Genomic DNA, 25943 nt, shown 5'->3' with positions numbered 1-25943 from the left:
ATTAGGGACTGATATAGTGGCTTCCTAAGTTAGCATTGCTGTCGGGGGAATTGAGCAGTAAAGGCTATGTTTTGTTAGTTAGAACCTTTTTACACACAAATAACAACACGGCTATGGTTTAACTCATACTTTAATCTTTCATCTACAGAACAAATGCAATGAACTTGCAGAAGAAATATTTACATGCAAAATTTGCAACATCAGTGATCGATGTAATGATGATGAGGAAGATATCCTTTGGGTTAGATACGCTGGTACCTAATGTGGCTACTGGTTTCACCATTATCATTTGGAAAATCGTGCCAAGCCCCTGTGGGTGACATGCTACTTCTGTAAAAAGTCCTTTCATGCATATTGTTTTCCACCCAGAGTGTACCGCACATTTGAAATGAGGAAGGCATCAGATTCATCCTGGTGTTGCCAAATGTGCCCTGCAAGTTGAGAAACAATATGGTTAACTTTTAATTTCACTTCTGTTGATTGAATGTTCTTAACTCACACTATATTAGTGTTTTAGCATATACTCTATATATACATGTACATTACAATAGTATTATAACTATTTCTTTAGTCACACTTGTGAGAATTACTAGTACATTTATTCAACAATTCAATATCTTTCATTTCATCCTAACTTCCTGTATGATGTAAGTGATCAATCTAATTATATTCAAATTAATTTGTTGACATTTTTACATGAACTGTGATATCTTGTTAAATCTTACTCGTGTTATGTTGCGAGAATAACACTTGTGCTAATGTCATCATGTTTTAAATACATGTATTCAATTTTAAATAAGGTTTCTTGACTTTCCATCAAGAGTGTTTTAATTGATTGATTGATTAAAATAAATTTATTGTCATTTTAAAGGTTTTTCTTGTAATATTTCATTTCAATAATTACCCCGGGAAAAAAATAAACAAAAGAAGGCAAAATTAATAAATGATACTGCCAGTAATAGTCACCAACATGAAACAAACTTTGTGTTTTTGTTATTTTATATTATAACTGTTCAATCACAGGGACAATGATACTCAATGTAACATGTTTATAACTTTAAACTGATCAGATATGACCCCTATACATTTTATGCATACTTTTAATATTATATTGTAATGTCCCTGTGGTTCAATATGTATCCTGTAGACATACATCTGAGCTGCCCGACGGCTAGTAGGAATGTCCTCACTGGAGCATTCTACATACCTCCTGACAGCGACAAGTGCCCCTTACTTCAATATTCTAATTTAGTAATCTATTATTTATATTTTTTTATGCAATTTTCATCATCCTAAAAGAAGTATAATGTATTGCCACTTATAAAAAGTTGTGAAACCACTTTACATACATGTGCATTTATGATATTTGTCACAAAACATCGTTCAATGAAATCACGTGGACTCGAGCTCAATGGAAAAAAATACGGGAAATACGGGCCGGGATATTTGTATTTCTAGCTATTGTATTTATACACAAATGACTGATATTTTGGAAAAATACTGATGTCATAAGTAATAATATATGTATTACCATCGCAATCGCTCACATTATTGATGATATTTTTGGAAATAATTGAAAAAATCGATGTCTCACCACTTTGTACCAAATGGGGTCCTCTCTGCATGCTCCAGACCGGAAGTTACGTAACACAAAAAAAGCGGATCTATAAATAGCTATCACGTACTATTTATTTTTTGATCATGCAGTTGGAAGTACTAAAGGTTGTCTTAGTAAAATATCAACATTAATTTGAAATTCTCACGTGAGTATTTTCTATATTAGAATAAATGTGTAAAAATTGTACCAAATGGGGTCCTGTGACGTTAATTTAAACATTTTGAAAAGGAAAAGAACGAAAAGTTTAAATGGGTCAACAGTTTTGGGTATATCATGAATGATTGTCACTGATAACCCGATACGTCCACAATAGGAACGATCTACAACTCTCATAGAAAAAAAAGATAAAGTATCTTTAATCATTGATAACAAAAAATATTCTCCGGGATTTTCTTCTTCCTCTTTCGGCTATAACTTCCTTATTCTGAAAAACCGGAACTCTAACCGCAGTCATGCATGACTTCGTCAGCAAACGTACATTCATGCAAAATCTGTTGTTATGTTAATACAAAGCAAACACTTCCGTCAGAATTCCCTGAAGATCATTTCAAGGTTGTATAGGCTGAATTTACTGGTTAAGAATGTGTTCTCCTTGTGTATATTAAGTTGATTCAAAATATGTTATTTTTTCGACTATTAGCAGTACGCGTATACCACGAGAATCGTGGCCGCTCCCTGTGTCTAGTTTTATATACATATGAAAGTCCACAACGTCCTCTCATAAACGTGTAATTACAGGGGTGGTCGACGGTAATTACATGTTAAATACCTGCCTAATTAACTCGCTTTCTGCACCGAAAATGACGACATACCGAGGACAGAAAACTTCCGGTTCGGTGACACTTTAGTCTTTACTCGATATTTTATATTTATAGAAGATGATTGATATCTTATACCGAGGATGGAAGATAAAGTTTAAAAAAGAAGTTACTTCCATTTTAAATGAACCGATAATTAAAGTAAATGTAAAATGTCTTGAAGTGTTTGTTTTGCGCGTTATTAACGAAGACATATCGCTTGGACTGGGGATCCACACATAATCGTTTTTTTTTTCTATTTTCTGAGAGTTATTTTTCCATCTAGTAGTGCTTACCATGTTGTAAATTAAAACATAAAACTGCCATGGTCGAGCGTACACAGCACAGACGTTTACGTAACTGCATCCCTCCAGAGATAATTTCTGGTATTTCAGAACTTACTAGCAAAAACATTTTATTTTTAGCTGTGTATCTAATTAATACTCACTTGAATGTGTCAGAGAGCTGTTCGTGGTCCCTTATACCTAACAACATAGTGACACAATGTTATAAAAACGGTTTCCAAGTTGAATGACTGAATGGGAAGTTCACCATGAGAATTGCACCCTGCAGGAACATCAGTTTGTCAGAGGAAAGGTTTAAACGGTATTCTAAAGATTGGTATTTTGCAACTTGGCATATTTCTTGCGTGTTTCGTTTTGAAAACATCAATTTTCACTACTGGGCCAGTAATTGAGGCAGGATAGCCTGTTTAAAGTTAGTTACACGGGCAATCAAAACGTTGCATAATTTCTGACAACTTGAGAGTCTATGAATGTTGTAGCAGCTGACTTACACGTGTATTCTAGTCTGAACGATCTCGCAGGCCTCTTTTGCACGCCAACTACCCACATTCGTATCGAACCATGTTGCTAATGCAATAGATCGCCTTGGAATCGATTCCTTTTGGCCACGCACGTGTTAATGTTCTGAGACTTGTGTACATATATATCAAGAGGGAGTTGTACTTGTAACATACATCTCCCCGAACACGTAACGCACGTACATAATGCTTGTTACCATGTGTAACAGACCGTTCTACAGCAGTGTAATTGGTCTCGTTAACACGACATGTACAGAGAATGCGGACAGATTTACGCGACCCGGGGGACACATAAAACACCGTGGCCTGGTCCTTACGTACACCTGACATACACCTGACATACACCTGGTGGAACACAGACCAAAGTGTGTAGAACACAACACTTTGTTTACTCAAGCAAATGCTACAGTATACAGTAATCTCCCATTCCGTTTATACATTGAGGTGAAGAGAGAATCAAGATTGGGTCGGAACAGTTCGAAAACCTGGCTCAAGTTCATGTTGAAAACATTTCACATTCACAAATATTGTTTTAAATCACCATTGTGTACATTTCGTCACTTGACAATGGCCGTCTATTGTGTTGTGGAGTTACAAACTCCCCCTAGGGACCAGTCCATCCCGAAACAGTCCTTGACACGAATTCCTACCATAATTGTATCCCGTGATGTAGTGTTGGCAAGACCCGGGTACCCGTGACAAATCTCACCTGCAATGGTGTACTGATGACCATGCCCGGGTACCCGTGTCACCTACAGTGGTGTACTGATGGCCATACCCGGGTACCCGTGTCACCTACAGTGGTGTAGTGTTGGTCAGACCCGGGTACCCGTGACAAATCTCACCTGCAATGGTGTACTGATGGCTATACCTGGGTACCCGTGTCACCTACAGTGGTGTAGTGTTGGTCAGACCCGGGTACCCGTGACAAATCTCACCTGCAATGGTGTACTGATGGCTATACCTGGGTACCCGTGTCACCTACAGTGGTGTAGTGTTGGTCAGACCCGGGTACCCGTGTCACCTACAGTGGTGTACTGATGGCCATACCCGGGTACCCGTGTCACCTACAGTGGTGTACTGATGGCCATACCCGGGTACCCGTGTCATCTACAGTGGTGTAGTGTTGGTCAGACCCGGGTACCCGTGTCACCTACATGTGTATTTCACTAAAGCTCCTGTCTAATTTATGCCGTTTCCTGTATGTGTGTTTAAACAGTATGCGAGCCTTCCATGTGACAACTTTGTTTCTTTTGACACAATAACTTGATTAAGAAACACGTTTTCTTTAGTTTTAGAGAGAGGAAGCCTCCTCGTAATGATAGCCATTGCTTGATGAACTTCAACTCTGTATGTCGTATGTCGTATGTCCGCAGGCCTGGTCTCTGTTTAACACGGGGTTAGTGATGTCAGACTAGGAAGGATAAACGTATATAAACTATAAACGATATACAATCAACATATTTAAAATTTAACCAGATAGCCGCAACCTCGGGAGGTTTATATCTGAACGTAGTAACAACTGACACATATTAATCATGACATATGTCGGGAACAAAACACCAATGTTTACGATAGGTCGGCCTTGAATTGGTTTGATGGTATTTTTGTTTAGAGGGAAGAATATGGTGTCCTTTCTCAAGTTTGAAGTTGCAAAACGTATGCACTATCTTATGCTGTTCATCAAGGCAAAAAAGGAGCATGCTCTGCTCTGAGGATGATAATTATAATTCACAGATTAAAACGATAGCGGAAATACTTTCAGAGATGACTTAAGTTGCCATTTGAAGATCAATGATCCGGACATGATGTTGACGGGCTTGGTTCTCTACGTTATAATTACGTGATCTCCTCATCACGTGACATCAATGTCTCACCTCCCAGAGGTCAGTGGCCTTACCTGGAGACAATGTGTGTATTGTATCCCGTCCCTCGGGTCGTCCCGGGAGACAGAGACACCCAGTGTAGATGTTCGGTAATTCGGGGGTTCAGATATATCTAACATGACATTTTGATCTCCCACTTTTCCTGTTCCATTTGTTATTGATTCGGAGATTTAATCTCGATCCTTAGGTTCTAGAAGATAATTTATCACCTGAATGATCAGATATATTATAGATATATATATCATATCTGATATGTTGTTACTTTTCTAACGGGAGTCGAACCAAGTAGAAATGAAAGTTGTAAGGATATACATAACAGATGTTATTTTTTTCTATATAACGAAATCCGGATTGTACGAGGTTCGGATGGATTTCTGAAACCGAACTTTTTGTTTTGTTTTTACCAATCGGTACCAGTATCAAAGGTCATCGTCTGTCAAGGTCATGGCAAGTCAAGGTCATCAGTCAATGAAGTGTTGAATTACAATCTGACGAATCCTGGTACGTTGTATTTAAAACTCGTTAGACATATAATCACAATGCATATCGTTAGGTTTATATACTGATATTTTCCAGACGTAAATATGGACCGTCTGTTTGTCTGAGTAGATTTGTTAGTTCTCAAGGCGTCACCCAAACTTTATCATAGAAATAAACAAAGCACGTGGAGAGAGCATGACAACCATGTCAGGTTAAAATATAGATTATTAGTAATTATGAATATTGACTATAAAGCGAAGCTTGCTGATGATATAGTTGGTATAGTGACGTGTGACAGCGTACTCGTACAATAGTCTGACTGTTACGGGTGACACCCGATACTCAGGATACTCTCACATAGATTTAGGATACCTGATAGGTTATTCTAGAAACCTGACCCGACCAAGTATTATCTCCACCGGTCCATAGTGGATTGTGTGGGATACCCGTCTTATATTCCTCGCTACAGAAGTACATCTTTCAGAAATTCCTTTCCCTCAATGAAATGACGATGAATGATTATTTCGTCGCTGGTGTCGTTTTTGTGATGAGGCGTTGTCTCGTACCAGGTTTAAACAGATCTTCCGGACTGATGACCACGTCTGTCTGAGGTAAAAACAACAAATACCCGTCCGGAATAACGAGTAGTTCGGATTATAGTGGACTTAAAGTACATGACTCCTGCAATATATTTGTTATCAATGTCTACTGGAATCTATTTGATTGTACAAATGACACACCTAAAGTGAAAAAAAACTAAGTTGTACCTGTATAAAGTATACAAATAAGGTTTATTTTAGACTAGATACATTTAATCAAACAAAAAACAAAATCAACCCAAAATTTGTAAGTCTTGAAAAAAAAAGAAGAAAAAAAAAAAACAACAAAAAAACCCCAAAAAAACAAACAAACAAACAAAAACGAGTATCGCCTGGGTATAAAAAATCCTCCGCTAGAGAGAATGAGATCGTACCGGAGAAATCGGACGATTGTACCCATTATAGACTATCCGTGGGACCAGTGGACGATTGTACCCATTATAGACTATCCGTGGGACCAGTGGACGATTGTACCCATTATAGACTATCCGTGAGACCAGTGTACGATTGTACCCATTATAGACTATCCGTGGGACCAGTGGACGATTGTACCCATTATAGACTATCCGTGGGACCAGTGGACGATTGTATCCATTATAGACTATCCGTGGGACCAGTGGACGATTGTACCCATTATAGACTATCCGTGGGACCAGTGTACGATTGTACCTATTATAGACTATCCGTGGGACCAGTGTACGATTGTACCCATTATAGACTATCCGTGGGACCAGTGGACGATTGTACCCATTATAGACTATCCGTGGGACCAGTGGACGATTGTACCCATTATAGACTATCCGTGGGACCAGTGGACGATTGTACCCATTATAGACTATCCGTGGGACCAGTGGACGATTGTACCCATTATAGACTATCCGTGGGACCAGTGGACGATTGTACCCATTATAGACTATCCGTGGGACCAGTGGACGATTGTACCCATTATAGACTATCCGTGGGGACAGTGGACGATTGTACCCATTATAGACTATCCGTGGGACCAGTGGACGATTGTACCCATTATAGACTATCCGTGGGACCAGTGGACGATTGTACCCATTATAGACTATCCGTGGGACCAGTGGACGATTGTACCCATTATAGACTATCCGTGGGACCAGTGGACGATTGTACCCATTATAGACTATCCGTGGGACCAGTGGACGATTGTACCCATTATAGACTATCCGTGGGACCAGTGGACGATTGTACCCATTATAGACTATCCGTGGGACCAGTGGACGATTGTACCCATTATAGACTATCCGTGGGACCAGTGGACGATTGTACCCATTATAGACTATCCGTGGGACCAGTGGACGATTGTACCCATTATAGACTATCCGTGGGACCAGCGACGACAAGCAGACACTTTGAGGCCTACGATTGCAGTCACTATTGACTATCCGTGGAGCCAGCGAACGATTGCACCCATTATAGACTACCATGAGATGCTAGTAGTAGGTCAATATCATCGAGATTTGCCAAAATGCTCAATTACATAATTCTATTGGTTGAAGAGTTATAACAAAATTCTTTTGAACCGAAGCCAGACTGTCGTGTTCATTTTATCTGATGGCCTCGTTACTTCAGGAATCTGGTCTGCATGTCTGTAAAAGAGAGATTTATAGCCGTGTAAAATTTAAACAGCGATGTCATAATCCAGGCTGGGTCACAAACCATAAATGATCGGCGGGAATCATTTCACGGGACAGCAAAGTACCAATCAATAACGGAAACCAGTTGATAGTTGATGTTGATAACAATAAGATTGTACATGAGGTATAATAGGTGATTACTACAGGGTTTGTATCAATTATATTGACTATTGTTGTTAGTCCGGATAGAAGAGCACGTGGGATCTTTCTGTGGTCGAGCATACATTTTCACGATCGGGGAATCGAACCCCAGTCGCCTAGGTATAAGGCGAGCATATTACCTCTGCGCTGTCCAACGGTTGCTGTGCATTGCAATAACAGGTGGGAATCTGAACAGCCGTCAGCCGGAACGGATATTATTTAGAGGCGTATTGGTACACAGGTGTGATATTAAGTGTTAAACATGAATAAATAAAGACAATGAGCGTTGGTTAAGATAACGGTAATTTAGCGATATAAATTCCACATAGCTCGTGTCAACGTGAATGGGCGGGTTGTCCATTATGGCACGTTCACGTGACAGAAATGGTACCTACACATTCTCACAAACCCGAAATAAAACCTATTCATTGACATAAGTACAATGCATTAATTCAGTAACCCGCATGTTTTTATAGATTGATCGACTTCCCTTTAGCCTACTCCTACAGAATTTACTACATACCTCGATCAATCAACAGTCACGTGACTTTCGTAATGCACGGGTAAGGCCAGCACGTCCACTCGTAAAGCTACATATGCGGCTGTGACATAGTATACCTACGTCAGCAAAGTACCGCTCCCTATATAAGGGTTTATGTACTATTTCAAATCATCAATTACATATTCAATCAGCTTTTAATTTAAAAAATTCAACATTAAAGACCCTCTAAGAAAAGGATTTGCTGTCGGTATGGATACTTTACCATGACGAAATATAAAAGGCAATATGTACAGTAGATAATTGGGTGTACAGCATGTTACAGCATAATCATATTTAACAAAATTATATCGATATTTTTCATAACTTCCTGATCTCACGATCGGCTGTCAATGCACGAAACCTGTCGCCATCCAATCGCAGAAAATGAATATTATTATCTATCCTTAACCATCATTCGTCTTCAACTGTCGCTAGGATTCCGTTGATATACAGCATGTTTCTATTTTAACACCCATTTCTCAAGAAACAGTCTAATATAAAGGGTCTCAGAATCACATAACAGTCATATTATAGGAAAGGTTTGAAAGGGACAATAGCTATTTACGGCGTACGGCATATTGCAATTTTGCAAAACCTAACTTCCTTTTCCGACACTTAATACCAATTTCCGGTGTACGGATACACACAGTGACCACTGTTTACAACCAAAATGGCGGACCATCGACCTTAAACAGCTTCCACTCTTATTTAATAGAGCTATATCTCGTTACCATTAAACTCCTATTTTATTGTTACTGGGTCCTGTCCATGTAGACATGTCTCCCCATAATACAGGGAGTACGAAAGCCATGACGTCACTAGACGCCAAATGCTGTCCGTGGGGGTCAAGGCGTACTTTGAAGGGGTGCAAAAGTTTGAAGTGTTTACAATAGTGAGTAGATCGAGGGAGGGCTGAATGGCTGTTTATGACGACAGACGTCACTATTGAAATGTTACATTATAGTAGTTATAACAGCTGTCCATTTGAATGAATCACACACGATATATATATACAGACACAAGTGTTTGCCAATCAAAGAAATCAGAATTTCCTTGGATTCATCATTAAGGAAATCGTGCGGCAAAGATTTTATATCGTTATTGCTGAGCTCGGTTAGTGTTTTACACGGTAATAGGTATGGAGGGTTAAACATCTTCCCAGAGATGTGCACACAAAGACGCGGCCTCGAACTTTAAATGTTAAACCATATTCAGGTCCGATACTTGAACTAGATTGAATTTACTGATCAAAATAGAAAAACTATACACGCCATGATTTAATCGACACGAACGCTTTACCTATTCAAAATAATCTAATTTTGCTAGTTTGCATTCTTTTGATGAATACGCGAAACGGAGGTTACTGAGATGTTAATGCTTTTCATTTCGGCGTAAAATATGCATCATGTTTATGTATATACACTTATCGATACATCCCGAACGGCTAAAACGTTTACTAGTGATCTCCAAAACTCTACTTAAATGTTTCTATACCACCACTAGTATTTCTCTATACCACCACTAGTATTTCTCTATACCACCACTAGGTCTCTATACCACCACTAGTATTTCTCTATACCACAACTAGTATTTCTCTATACCACCACCAGTATTTTTCTATATCACCACTAGTATGTCTCTATACCACCACTAGGTCTCTATACCATCACTAGCATTTCTCTATACCACCACCAGTATTTCTCTATACCACCACTAGTATTTCTCTATACCACCACTAGTATGTCTCTATACCACCACTAGTATGTCTCTATACCACCACTAGGTCTCTATACCACCACTAGTATTTCTCTATACCACCACCAGTATTTCTCTATATAACCACTAGTATTTCTCTATACCACCACTAGGTCTCTATACCACCACTAGTATTTCTCTATACCACCACCAGTATTTCTCTATATAACCACTAGTATTTCTCTATACCACCACTAGTATTTCTCTATACCACCACTAGATCTCTATACCACCACTAGTATTTCTCTATACCAACACTTGTATTTCTCTATACCACCACTAGTATTTCTCTATACCACCACCAGTATTTCTCTATACCACCACTAGTATTTCTCTATACCAACACTAGTATTTCTCCGTACATTTACTTCTTTCTTTTTCTAGTTACATTGATTTTCATGTACCACTCATATTTTTTTTCTGCGTATTCCCATTTTCCCATTTCCCATTTTTACGTAGCTCTTGGTAATTTCCGTAGCAATCGCGCTTCTCCGTATGTACAACTAAGTACTCGTATTTCTCAATACGTTCAAATAAAGTAGATATCTCTCCGTGCAACCACTTCTAACTCAATGTTCAGTCACTCGTAACTCTCCGTACAGACACTCGTAACTCTCCGTACAGCCACTCGTAACTTTCCGTACAGTCGCTCTTAACTCTCCGTACAGACACTGGTAACTCTCCGTACAGCCACTCGTAACTATCCGTACAGTCGCTCGTAACTCTCTGTACAGACACTCGTAACTCTCCGTACAGACACTCGTAACTCTCCGTACAACAACTCGTAACTCTCCGTACAGCCACTCGTAACTGTCAGTTTTGCCAATCGTAACTTTCCGTACAGTCGCTCGTAACTCTCCCTACAGCCAGTCGTAACTCTCCGTACAGCCACTCGTAACTCTCCGTAATGCCACTCGTAACTCTCCGTACAGCCACTCGTAACTCTCCGTTCAGTCGCTCGTAACTCTCCGTACAGTCGCTCGTAACTCTCCGTACAGCCACTCGTAACTCTCCGTAATGCCACTCGTAACTCTCCGTACAGCCACTCGTAACTCTCCGTACAGCCACTCGTAACTCTCCGTACAGTCGCTCGTAACTCTCCGTACAGCCACTCGTAACTCTCCGTACAGTCGCTCGTAACTCTCCGTACAGCCACTCGTAACTCTCCGTACTGTCACTCGTAACTCTCCGTACAGCCACTCGTACTCTGTGTCGTTACCTGGGAGACGGTATAATATATGTCCGTGTAGTTTTCCGGTACTGCACATAAATTGCGTCGTCGTTGTGCAAGGAAACGCCAACACCTTCACACATAAAAGAAATCGCTTTGATGAATCCCACTCGACCAGCGTCGCTCGGGGCACAGCGACCTAAATTTCTGGGTCATACCAGCTTGATGTAACATTTAGTTTGTAAATTATTTCAACTCGAGGAAATACGTATCGTTCTGGACGACATGACCTCAACTCTCCTCGTTCTTAAACGTTTTGTTCCCTTCATTAAACGGTAATAGCGATGGCTTTTTACCTAGTCCCATTCGTTATTTTCTCTGTTTTCCCCGATGACTATGACACAAAGAATATATGAAACAGCGTACGGAATATTTCCAGAAGACAAAAACGTCTTTATTTGAAGGAGATTTAGCATTCCGAGGACATGTTTCAAAATTGAATATTACTTAACAAGAATGTTTTTAAAACTGTGTGGGTGATTTACCAAACTGACCACCCTGGTGTCATTAGTAGGTGATGCTGCGGGTCCATTTGCTCATCATCTAAACACGCATAAAACAGTGGCCCTAAGCTTTTCAGCGGATTGATAAATGCTAAACTCTTAATTATAAATGAGCCTTGTTTGCATCAAATGAGCTATTTTCTTTCTTATGCAGCTGCAGACAGAGTCTACATGTACCGACAATCCGTCAAAAAACGACCGCCGTTACGGGTTAGAGTTTAGAAGGACTGTGAAACATGTCGGATTTCACTTTGTACATTGATAAGTTCGGATTTGACAGTGAAAACACGGGTCCACCCAGATATCAGCTTTACAACATTTCTCAAATCCTTTTTGATAGAGATAAAAAAGACGATTAAAGTCGGAGTTAATAATAGTTGTCAGTTTGTGTGTGTACACCACCACCAGAGGGGCAGTGGGTCTGGCCTTCAACACAGAAATACCGTATTTGTCTGCTTAATTTTAATCTAAAAATGGGCACTGGGGTCTGTTGTATTGGGGACAAATGGAAACGTTGCAAAATGTTCAAACTACGGATGAAAAATCGACTGCGGTTGATGTTTATTAAATATATAATGTATATAAACAATATTAAACATACAAAACACATGTATGTCCTGAAATATAGAAATACCGATATATCTTAAATACATAATCCTGATTTGCGCAACACTTAATCATCCGTCGAAGATAAATGGTACAGGTCTGAGCAAACGACAGCTATCATGCATTGTACATGGCATTGTTATAACGTGTAAGTGAATATCATTGATAGCGATGATAATCACACACAGATCCACGCCAGTCTCGTTTACTGACCCCCCGTGTGAACGAGGCCTAGTCATCGGGAAGGTGTCGTTGGGCTGGGTTCTCATTCAGGCTAATTAAGATAAGGGGCACCTGTTTTACCTGGTCGGTTGTATATATCTGCACACCACCCATACGTGGGAATACACCTATATAGCACTGCAATCTCAATTCTACCATAATTAAGTGATATATCTTAAACAACAGCCATTTTCCGGATAAAGGTCGGATCTGGATTTAGAAATCCTAATCTACGTCGAAACGAAGCTTTGAAGGTTGACGGCTTTATTAATGCAGTCTCACACCTTGGTGTGTCGTCCGACAATGTTGACCGGCCCATTACAACTACATAACATCTGTTTCTCTTGTCATGTCCACTTCACCTCCGGACCTTACACTGACCAACGCATATTTATGTAAATTAGTCATGCGCAGATAATCACTGCAACTCCGTGTCCGATCGTCGTCTACAGCAATTAGAGGGTATTTTTGTAAATAATGGAGGATGTAAAAATATAATACGCGCTAGAGTTTTTCCCATAATTATATACCTTCTCTCATTGAAGAGTTCGTTTGATGTGATGCATCACTAATCTGACCGACAGTCCAGATGGGAGGTAGTTGGGCTTTGTGGATGACCACAATTCAGTCCGTCCTGTCTTTGTATGTAAAATATTGAGACATCTTTCACGAGAGTCGTGTGTCGATCTGAGGTGAACGAGGACGCGTGCGTGAGGATAATTCTCTCTTGTTAAAAACTAATTGTCATGGTTCAGTGCTCAGCGAATAACTGGAACTCGGAAATAAATTAATTCGTTTTTGTATTAATTAAGTTTTTAACGGTGATAATACAAATCCTTCTCCGTCTGTGTCTCGGGAAATCCACGTGGAATTGTGATAGCGCATGCCGGTAATGTTCGGTGGATTAACTTTGGACAATGTGGTCGAAATCATTTTTTTCGAAAGCTGAAAAAATCTTAATCTTACACCACGGACTCTTATCCGTGATTAAACCTTACACCACGGACTCGGGTCCGTGATTAAACCTTACACCACGGACTCGGATCCGTGATTAAACCTTACACCACGGACTCGGATCCGTGATTAAACCTTACACCACGGACTCGGGTCCGTGATTAAACCTTACACCACGGACTCGGATCCGTGATTAAACCTTACACCACGGACTCGGATCCGTGATTAAACCTTACACCACGGACTCGGATCCGTGATTAAACCTTACACCACGGACTCGGATCCGTGATTAAACCTTACACCACGGACTCGGGTCCGTGATTAAACCTTACACCACGGACTCGGATCCGTGATTAAACCTTACACCACGGACTCGGGTCCGTGATTAAACCTTACACCACGGACTCGGATCCGTGATTAAACCTTACACCACGGACTCGGATCCGTGATTAAACCTTACACAACGGACTCGGGTCCGTGATTAAAACTTACACCACGGACTCGGGTCCGTGATTAAACCTTACACCACGGACTCGGGTCCGTGATTAAACCTTACACCACGGACTCGGGTCCGTGATTAAACCTTACACCACGGACTCGGACCCGTGATTAAACCTAACACCACGGACTCGGATCCGTGATTAAACCTTACACCACGGACTCGGATCCGTGATTAAACATTACACCACGGACTCGGATCCGTGATTAAACCTTACACCACGGACACGGATCCGTGATTAAACATTACACCACGGACACGGATCCGTGATTAAACATTACACCACGGACTCGGATCCGTGATTAAACCTTACACAACGGACTCGGATCCGTGATTAAACCTTACACCACGGACACGGATCCGTGATTAAACCTTACACCACGGACTCGGATCCGTGATTAAACCTTACACCACGGACACGGATCCGTGATTAAACCTTACACCACGGACTCGGATCCGTGATTAAACCTAACACCACGGACTCGGATCCGTGATTAAACCTAACACCACGGACACGGATCCGTGATTAAAACTTATACCACGGACACGGATCCGTGATTAAACCTTACACCACGGTCTCGGATCCGTGATTAAAACTTATACCACGGACACGGATCCGTGATTAAACCTTACACCACGGACTCGGATCCGTGATTAAACCTTGGATTCAGATCCGTGATTAATTTTATTCCTACCAAGAAATAAAACTACAGTTTTCATCATAAAAAAATTTCATCGCGCGATTTCAAATCAACTTTCGTCAAAAAACATTCTGTCTGTAAACTCATTTTATGTTTAAATTGTCCACTTAAAAGTAAATGTTGTTGTCACTAGAGAGTCATATAATTCCTTAAATATGTGCACGTGTAAATGATATATGGAAATCGTTTATGAAAGAAAAACATATCGCCACGATCTGTGAGAAATGATGATTGCGGATTGCGTGGGAATTTGTATGGTTGATAGTAGATAGAGAGTGTAAGAGTTTCGTAGTAGTAGTAGTAGTGGACGCCTCTTATCTCAAAATACAATTGTGTTTTCCCCTAATATTTAGAATTGGTACACGAACATTTTAACCTCACGGAGATTGCCCTGAAGTCAAAGTCTGAGAATGTTTAAATCCATGCTGTGGTAGTTGGGGACTGCACTTTTCGAACTAATGATTGAGCGGCCGGGATTACAGGCTATATTGGTATCACATGTGGCACATGACTTTACAAAAGAGTTTTACCTTTTGTCCACACGAATTATCTCAAATAAAAACACGAGTTTTGTTAAAGTTCACTGATTATGTTAAATGCACGTGCTATTGAAATAAAATTTCAATATTTGAATTTGAATTATTTTAATCACAAATGTTTTCACGGCGTGTTTAAACATCGGATTTTCAAAGTAATGGGAAACGACTTTTAGAAATATGTTGATTTGTAAAATGGTGAAGACTTCAGAAGGACTCTAGTTATAGGTCACTGTAAGTGGTTTCAATTTCAAATCAAATACGGTGATGTAACTCTTAACATAGTATCCTAGTAGAAATTCATGAATCCTTAATAAATACGTATTACCAGTAAGCGTGTGACATTTACATTCTATAGAAAAGGCGGTGCTACTCCAAACACTTCAAAAATAAACTCGCTATACATAGACGTGTATAAAGTTTATATATAGTCGAGTGCTAGGTATTAAAAACACATTTTTCATATTATATTAGTTTTGATAGCGATCCCGCGGTCTTTGAACACTCGTCTTTACTGGAGTATGTAAAACAGGCCCGTTATATTTCTGACATTTAGCAGTACACCAGCCCCGAACACGTCACTTCCATGATCAGAAAGTTAAACAGTTATAATACTGATAATATCGCCAATGTATACCGGGAGTAAGAGAGAAAAAAGACATTAATTAACATAACTGTGTTATATTTTATCGTGTTTACGAAATAGTTGGCTCTTGTCTATTTTGTAAGTCAGTTGGTTACAACATGGACTCGGATCCGTGATTAAACATTACACCACGGACTCGGATCCGTGATTAAACCTTACACCACGGACTCGGATCCGTGATTAAACCTAACACCACGGACTCGGGTCCGTGATTAAACCTTACACAACGGACTCGGATCCGTGATTAAACCTAACACCACGGACTCGGATCCGTGATTAAACATTACACAACGGACTCGGATCCGTGATTAAACCTAACACCACGGACTCGGATCCGTGATTAAACCTTACACAACGGACTCGGATCCGTGATTAAACCTAACACCACGGACTCGGATCCGTGATTAAACCTAACACCACGGACTCGGATCCGTTATTAAACATTACACCACGGACTCGGATCCGTGATTAAACATTACACCACGGACTCGGATCCGTTATTAAACCTAACACCACGGACTCAGATCCGTGATTAAAACTTACACCACGGACTCGGATCCGTGATTAAACATTACACCACGGACTCGGATCCGTGATTAAACCTAACACCACGGACACGGATCCGTGATTAAACCTTAAACCACGGACTCGGATCCGTGATTAAACCTAACACCACGGACTCGGATCCGTGATTAAACCTAACACCACGGACTCGGATCCGTGATTAAACATACACTACGGACTCGGATCCGTGATTAAACATTACACCACGGACTCGGATCCGTGATTAAACATACACTACGGACTCGGATCCGTGATTAAACATTACACCACGGACTCGGATCCGTGATTAAACCTAACACCACGGACTCGGATTCGTGATTAACCTTACCAAGAATTGAAACTACAGATTCCATCATTAACATTTTCATCGCGCGATTTCAGATAAACTTTCGTCAAGAAACATTCTGTCTGTAAACTCATTTGTATCTAAATTGACCAATTAAAAGTAAATGTTGTTGTCACTAGAAAGTCATATAACTCTTTAAATGTTCGTACGAGTAAGTGCTATATGGAACTTATTTATGAAAGAAAATCATATGTTTTCAGCCACGTGCTTCGTGAATGTTGTAAAACAATCTTCCTGACAGGACCAGCTTAGGTATGCCTGTTATTATATATAGGAACAAAAGATCTCATTCGTGATTACAAAGTCTGTAGATTCCATTTTCTTTAATGATGGTTCTCCTTTGTGTATATTATTTTGTACCTGAAACGAGGCCGTTATTAAATTAATAACCCTCACAGTACACCACAGGGTACCGTTCTATCGTAATTAATATTTCATTAACTGACATTTATGATGAGAGCCTCTATTTAGTCTGAAGAATTCCGTGAATGTTATCGACAACATGCAGCATGTCAATCACCCGCCAAAATGTGTGAACGAACAGCATGCCGGGAAATTATTACAATGGACGTGTTTGGATCATCACAAGTTTGGCGTGTCAGTCCCCAGTGATAGGTCTTGTCTAAACAGGATATATTTTCTATATGTAACTAGTTTTATTTTTATAAACTGTTTACAAATTAGAAATAATGTTGAAGGTTGATATGCTATAAAATGGACGACACTAAACCTAGTGATCCGCGAGGAGAAATTCGACCTCGACATTTTGACGAGTAATACTCACCAGCCCCATGTTTATTGTTTCCAGTGACAGAGATTTGAAGGTTTATAATTTATGTGTAGGCTTAGCGATGTCGCCGTGGGCTACCTGGCTCTCTCCCGAGTTTATCTACCACTTCCCAAACAGTAATAACATCATATTTCTAGCTATTGTTACAAGAAAAAATGTATCAAAGAAATGTCTTAGTTAAAATTTGAATATGATAATATTTGAATATATGGACGTTTCTCGCCTGCGTTAGAACTGACAACGTCTAAAATTTGCCGTCGGCAAAGACGTGTGCAATTTCTGTATAAGAGAGGGTCTTGGTTTCTATTGACGTACAGGTAGTGATACAATGATATAACATATTATCTATTTAGAGAAACGAAATCAGAATACCGAAAGTGTAAGCATTGTCAATCACACACAAATGACCCGACATTAAGTTCAGTCAATCACAGCGCGCGACTTATACTTGTAGGCATCTTCAAACTTACCCGTGACTGCTAAATCACAGTCGCCCGGGTGCTTACATTAAAATTACATGGATATTTTAAAATGACGGCCGTTTGTTTGATGACGTTGTCTGTTTGTATCATGGATACAGATAGTGTACGTAATACACAGCTAATTAGTACACTCGACAAGACTTTAATTGAATGTAGTAGAATAGCGGGATACCACTCCAGTTCTTACTATTTACACAGTAAATCTGTAGTAAATATGGAGGAGTTTTTCCTGTAAAATCTACGACATGTCGGCCGAGACAGTATTACATGCTTAACCAAGTCAGGGCAGAAACGAAATTCTGTTTCGAAATATCTAAGAGTAATTAATATTTCCATGGGGTTCGAACCATGGTGATGATGTTATACTAAGACACAAGCCGCGTTTTATTATCAATTTGATAAAAATAGGGAAATGACCGTTATTGTGCGGATAATATTAAAGTAAGGAGCTAAAGCAGTGTCGTGCTCAAGGGACGTAGATGTTCCGTGCGCGCGATAAGCCGCTATGGTAAATATTTGATTGCCACTAGTATGAACACAATAATTGTACACAGTGTTCACGAAGAGTTAGAAAGAAGGTTGAATGTTGTGTTATTCTAATAAATATTTGATTGTTATTACGTTCTGCCTTAAAACACGACAAACAATTGTTACGTACACGTGTAGAAATGGAGAAAGACAAACTATTGTTACGTACACGCGTAGGAATGGAGAAAGACAAACTATTGTTACGTACACGCGTAGAAATGGAGAAAGACAAATTATTGTTACGTACACGTGCAGGAATGGAGAAAGACAAATTATTGTTACGTACGCGTGTATCGATATCCTTGAAAAATTCACTTAAGCAGGCTCTAACAGATTGAGTTTGTCAGACGAGCCTGCTGATTGGACCAGCTACAAATGTACCAAATGCAGACGGACCTCCAATAAATCATTTTGTAAAAAAAAAATCGGGTTGCGTAGATTGGTGGAATGGTTTTCTTAGCTCTAAGTAATACCAAGCATGTTCTGTAGTTGAAATGTTCGACAAACAGAAAAAATATTCTTAACGTGACATTTTCGAGATATTAATATAATTATCATGTACGACGAGATTAAAGTAAAAACTGAAATGCTTTCTTACACATTTTGATTTCTTTATATTAAGAACTAATTTGCAGTATCATTTAAACTGCGTAACCGTTAAAGATTTATAGTTTAACAAACAAAACACAGATCCGGGAAACAAATCAAAAGTATACCATACTAATTTCTACAATAAAATCTACCGGACTTTGGGAGTATGTACATGTACATTAATAGTAAACACTTAAAAAGTACATTGCTAAATATAAACTTAGCTAGACCGATATTCCCCTCGACATCAGGGTGCTGTAAGTGTCTGATGATATTGTCCAGAACAATGGGTAAGTGGTATCAGGGTCCACGGGGCGTGTGATCGTTCCCTATTACACGAGTTAGCCAACTCCCTCTAAAAGCCCTTTAATCGCCGATATAGGTAATTTCCGGGTGTGTGATTGACAAAGACCTATTACGTACAGGTCTCACCACTCTCGGCGGGATCTAACTTTACAACTAGTCCCTTCTCGGCCCTATAAATAGGTTTGTAGACATATTTACCCCATACATATAATTGGATTGAGCGTTCCTGGTGTACTGTCGAACTAACTGTGTTGTATAAAATAGATAATTGAAAAGACAAACACTACTTGGGCGTTTTCCTCAAGTTAAGTCTTTTCGTGAACATCCCTGTTATTAAGGTACAAACATACAGTAAATCAACTCAAAGGTAAAAACCCATTTTCTATATAAAAAACTGCTTACGATTGGTAAAACAGTTCTATTCCTGGGTACACCGTATGGTTTCTTCATGTATCTCCCAACCTAATGTGTTGACCAAGCCTGCCACACCACTCCTCCTCCTCCTCCTCCTCCTCTCCTCCTCCTCCTCCTCAGTACAGCGCCCCTATTCCGTATATCGCCATACTGCACGAGCACGTGGCCACAAGACGTACCTAGTAGTGTAGTATATACAGTCGACTGGTATCAAATTGTCTCTCATGGTCATCATATTTTAAAGTCTTTTACTTTTGTTCAGTTAAGAATTCATTATTTTAAAACTCCTAAAAGTACTTAAAACCTTAAAAAGTGATATTTTCATGTAAACTGCCAGTTTGTAAACCTGTGTTAATCAACAATGGTATTGATGTATTGATTATGTGCTCACAACTATGTAATGTTAAGTGGTACAGAGTACATACCAGACCAAATTCCGGGTTGACAGGCGCACGTGAAGTGTCTGTTGACGCAAACCGTGGCTAGCAACACCACTGTGGTCGCTTTTGTCAGAAAGTACGTACCGTTAATCCGGGGTCTTGAACATGTGTAAACGAACTTGAACTCATGCGAAATAAAACATGTAATGTCTTCACATAAAACGTAAGAAAAAATACAACAAAATCTATCACATGATATCACAATAGGATATGTTTTTTATTTAAAATCTAGTGTTTTATTGCAGGGTAAAGCGACATGTTTTAGGTGGCGATCGGGTTTAGATGGTAAAATGTAACTATTTAGAGGACATGTTTATTAATGAGAAACACAATCAAAATGGCATCATTGTTACTCAATGGAGCTCAGCCTTGTTGTATCAATGGAGCTCAGCCTTGTTGTATCAATGGAGTGTTGCCTTGTTGTATCAATGGAGCTCAGCCTTGTTGTATCAATGGAGCTCAGCCTTGTTGTATCAATGGAGCTCAGCCTTGTTGTATCAATGGAGCTCAGCCTTGTATCAATGGAGCTCAGCCTTGTTGTATCAATGGAGTTCACCCTTGTTGTATCAATGGAGCTCACCCTTGTTGTATCAATGGAGCTCACACATGTTGTATCAATGGAGCTCAGCCTTGTTGTATCAATGGAGCTCACACATGTTGTATCAATGGAGCTCAGCCTTGTTGTATCAATGGAGCTCAGCCTTGTATCAATGGAGCTCACCCTTGTTGTAGCAATGGAGCTCACCCTTGTTGTATCAATGGAGCTCACACATGTTGTATCAATGGAGTGCAGCCTTGTTGTATCAATGGAGCTCACCCTTGTTGTATCAATGGAGCTCACACATGTTGTATCAATGGAGCTCAGCCTTGTTGTATCAATGGAGTACACCCTTGTTGTATCAATGGAGTACACCCTGTTGTATCAATGGAGTACACCCTTGTTGTATCAATGGAGCTCACCCTTGTTGTATCAACGGAGTACACCCTCGTTGTATCAATGGAGCACACACATGTTGTATCAATGGAGCACAACCTTGTTGTATCAATTGAGCCCATCCTTGTTGTATCAATGGAGTACACCTTTGTTGTATCAATGGAGTACACCCTTGTTGTATCAATGGTGTGCACCCTTGTTGTATCAATGGAGCTCAGCCTTGTTGTATCAATGGAGCACAACCTTGTTGTATCAATGGAGTACATCCTTGTTGTATCAATGGAGTACAGCCTTGTTGTATCAATGGAGTACAGCCTTGTTGTATCAATGGAGCACAACCTTGTATCAATGGAGCCCACCCTTGTTGTATCAATGGAGCACACCCTTGTTGTATCAATGGAGATCAGCCTTGTTGTATCAATGGAGTTCACCCTTGTTGTATCAATGGAGCTCACCCTTGTTGTACCAATGGAGCTCAGCCTTGTTGTATCAATGGAGCTCAGCCTTGTTGTATCAATGGAGCTCACCCTTGTTGTATCAATGGAGCACACCCTTGTTGTATCAATGGATCACACCCTTGTTGTATCAATGAAGTACACCCGTGTTGTATCAATGGTTCACACCCTTGTTGTATCAATGGAGTACACCCCTGTTGTATCAATGGAGTACACCCCTGTTGTATCAATGGAGTACACCCTTGTTGTATCAATGGAGTACACCCCTGTTGTATCAATGGAGCTCACCCCTGTTGTCTCAATGGAGTACACCCCCTGGTGTATCAATGGTTCACACCCTTGTTGTATCAATGGAGCTCACCCTTGTTGTAACAATGGAGCACACCCTTGTTGTATCAATGGAGCTCACCCTTGTTGTATCAATGGAGTACACCCTTGTTGTATCAATGGAGTACACCCTTGTTTTATCAATGGAGTACACCCTTGTTTTATCAATGGAGTACGTCATTGTTTTATCAATGGAGTACACCCTTATTGTATCAATGGAGTACGTCCTTGTTGTATCCATGGAGTACACCCTTGTTGTATCAATGGAGTACACCCTTGTTGTATCAATGGAGTACACCCTTGTTGTATCAATGGAGTACACCCTTGTTGTATCAATGGAGTACACCCTTGTTGTATCAATGGAGTACACCCCTGTTGTATCAATGGTTCACACCCTTGTTGTATCAATGAAGTACACCCTTGTTGTATCCATGGAGTACACCCTTGTTGTATCAATGGAGCACTCCCTTGTTGTATCAATGGAGTACACCCTTGTTGTATCAATGGAGTACACCCCTGTTGTATCAATGGAGTACACCCTTGTTGTATCAATGGAGTACACCCTTGTTGTATCAATGGAGTACAACCTTGTTGTATCAATGGAGCTCAGCCTTGTTGTATCAATGGAGCTCAGCCTTGTTGTATCAATGGAGCTCAGCCTTGTTGTATCAATGGAGACACCCTTGTTGTATCAATGGAGCTCACCCTTGTTGTATCAATGGAGTACACCCTTGTTGTATCAATGGAGTACACCCTTGTTGTATCAATGGAGTACACCCTTGTTTTATCAATGGAGTACACCCTTGTTGTATCAATGGAGTACACCCCTGTTGTATCAATGGTGTACACCCTTGTTATATCAATGGAGCTCACCCTTGTTGTATCAATGGAGTACACCCTTGTTGTATCAATGGAGTACACCCTTGTTGTATCAATGGAGTACACCCTTGTTTTATCAATGGAGTACACCCTTGTTGTATCAATGGAGTACACCCCTGTTGTATCAATGGTGTACACCCTTGTTGTATCAATGGAGCTCACCCTCGTTGTATCAATGGAGTACACCCTCGTTGTATCAATGGAGTACACCCCTGTTGTATCAATGGTGTACACCCTTGTTGTATCAATGGAGCTCACCCTTGTTGTATCAATGGAGTACACCCTTGTTTTATCAATGGAGTACACCCTTGTTTTATCAATGGAGCACTCCCTTGTTTTATCAATGGAGCACTCCCTTGTTGTATCAATGGAGTACGTCCTTGTTGTATCAATGGAGCACTCCCTTGCTGTATCAATGGAGTATACCCTTGTTGTATCAATGGAGTACACCCTTGTTTTATCAATGGAGCACTCCCTTGTTGTATCAATGGAGTGCTGCCTTGTTGTATCAATGGAGCACTCCCTTGTTGTATCAATGGAGCTCAGCCTTGTTGTATCAATGGAGCTCAGCCTTATTGTATCAATGGAGTACGTCCTTATTGTATCAATGGAGTGCAGCCTCGTTGTATCGGGTCGGTTAGAAACCTTGAGTTGAGTTTACAGCTTTCCCATTCATACCTAGATTTAAATCTGATGAATGTGTCTCCAGGGACCATCTATAATCACATCGGACCTAGAGGAGGGGATGCATGCCTAACATGTTACACACATGTTGTTTTAAATTAATGGAAATGTCTGCAAATAGATCTTTCACTAACGACTATCTTTCTCTGCAGTACTATCACAGATTCCTAACATCGTTACAAAATGAAATTTATCAGGTCTAAACTCAATGCAGACTGACCACGTCACTGAACAGGTACCCTGTATAACAGTATACCACTAGCAGGTTCAGGATTTCAATGAACATGTGTCCTGTATAACAGTATACTACGATTAGGTTCAGGATTTTATTGAACAGGTGTCCAACATAACAGTATACCACTAGCAGGTTCAGGATTTCAATGAACAGGTATCTGTATAACAGTATACCACGATCAGGTTCAGGATTTCAATGAACAGGTGTCCTGTATAACAGTATACTACGATCAGGTTCAATACTGTACACCTCGACCAGGTTCAATACTGTTCACCTCGATCAGGTTCAATACTGTACACCTCGATCAGGTTCAATACAGTACACCTCGATCAGGTTCAATACTGTACACCTCGATCAGGTTCAATACTGTACACCTCGACCAGGTTCAATACTGTACACCTCGACCAGTTTCAATACTGTACACCTCGATCAGGTTCAATACTGTACACCTCGATCAGGTTCAATACTGTACACCTCGATCAGGTTCAATACTGTACACCTCTATCAGGTTCAATACTGTACACCTCGATCATGTTCAATACTGTACACCTCGATCAGGTTCAATACAGTACACCTCGATCAGGTTCAATACTGTACACCTCGACCAGGTTCAATACTGTACACCTCGACCAGGTTCAATACTGTACACCTCGATCAGGTTCAATACTGTACACCTCTATCAGGTTCAATACTGTACACCTCTATCAGGTTCAATACTGTACACCTCGACCAGGTTCAATACTGTATACCTCGATCAGGTTCAATACTGTACACCTCGACCAGGTTCAATACAGTACACCTCGACCAGGTTCAATACTGTACACCTCGACCAGGTTCAATACAGTACACCTCGACCAGGTTCAATACTGTACACCTCGACCAGGTTCAATACAGTACACCTCGATCAGGTTCAATACTGTACACCTCGATCATGTTCAATACTGTACACCTCGATCATGTTCAATACTGTACACCTCTATCAGGTAATGACCGATAGCCGTTACTGAGAGTTACAGTAACCTTTAACTCAATGATGAAGCACAATAGTATAAATATTTAGAGATCGTAAACCCTACACCAACTGTACCTACCATTAATAAGCAACAATCGGGATCACTTAACCTTAAATAACGTCTTCAATAAGAGGCTGATAGCCATCATATAGCATTGAACTTTTTCTTATATTGATTTTGTTTGATAAATACCACATAGTTTGTAGCGAGATTAGAACCTCTATGTCAAGTGTAGCGAGGCGCGGGTTAATGCACTTTACAGAAACGTGACCTCTTGGTCACCATACAATAACACTCTTCATAACATCGCATGTAATAAAAAGTAATATGTTGTAGTACAGATTTCATATTTCAAAGTTTAAATGGATCTTTCATGATTTCAATTATTACTCATGGTTATATGAAATATTAATTTCCATCATACAAAACAGTACACAAGTTTGATTATGGCGTAGATTTTGTATTTATCTAGTAAGCGATCTGTAAAAGTTAATTTTAGTAGGCTATACAAAGCCGCACTGGCTTACGTTATTAATAGTTTGGCGTTCTGATAAAAGCCACACGAATGTATGGAATTAATGCTTGCATTAGAAACCAAATTAATTATGTTTTATTTGTCATTTGAAGTACTAAGCTAAAACCACAGTCAAACATTTGTTTAGTGTATATATTTGTGTGACATTTATAGTGTATTAAAAGTCTGCTTACAATCATTCTACACCATAGAAAAAAATCCGGACGACCCGGGTCCCACCC

General features: G+C 40.0%; 1 protein-coding gene and 1 long non-coding RNA gene across 2 annotated transcripts in view; one reads left to right on the top strand and one right to left on the bottom strand.

Annotated features, from left to right (window-relative positions):
• Positions 1-25943, top strand: part of LOC117335345 (lactadherin-like) — a 73249-nt gene that overhangs the window by 3367 nt on the left and 43939 nt on the right. The gene's annotated exons all lie outside the window — the stretch shown is intronic.
• Positions 113-1808, bottom strand: LOC117335346. Its single transcript, XR_004534331.1, has 2 exons — positions 1595-1808; positions 113-431 (listed from the first exon to the last, which is right to left on the bottom strand). It is a non-coding gene; the product is annotated as an uncharacterized LOC117335346 (long non-coding RNA).

Source organism: Pecten maximus, chromosome 10 (assembly GCF_902652985.1).
Source record: "Pecten maximus chromosome 10, xPecMax1.1, whole genome shotgun sequence".
Lineage (NCBI taxonomy): Eukaryota > Metazoa > Mollusca > Bivalvia > Pectinida > Pectinidae > Pecten > Pecten maximus.
Note: the sequence above shows the minus strand (reverse complement) of the source record. Positions and strands in the feature narration are given on the sequence as shown.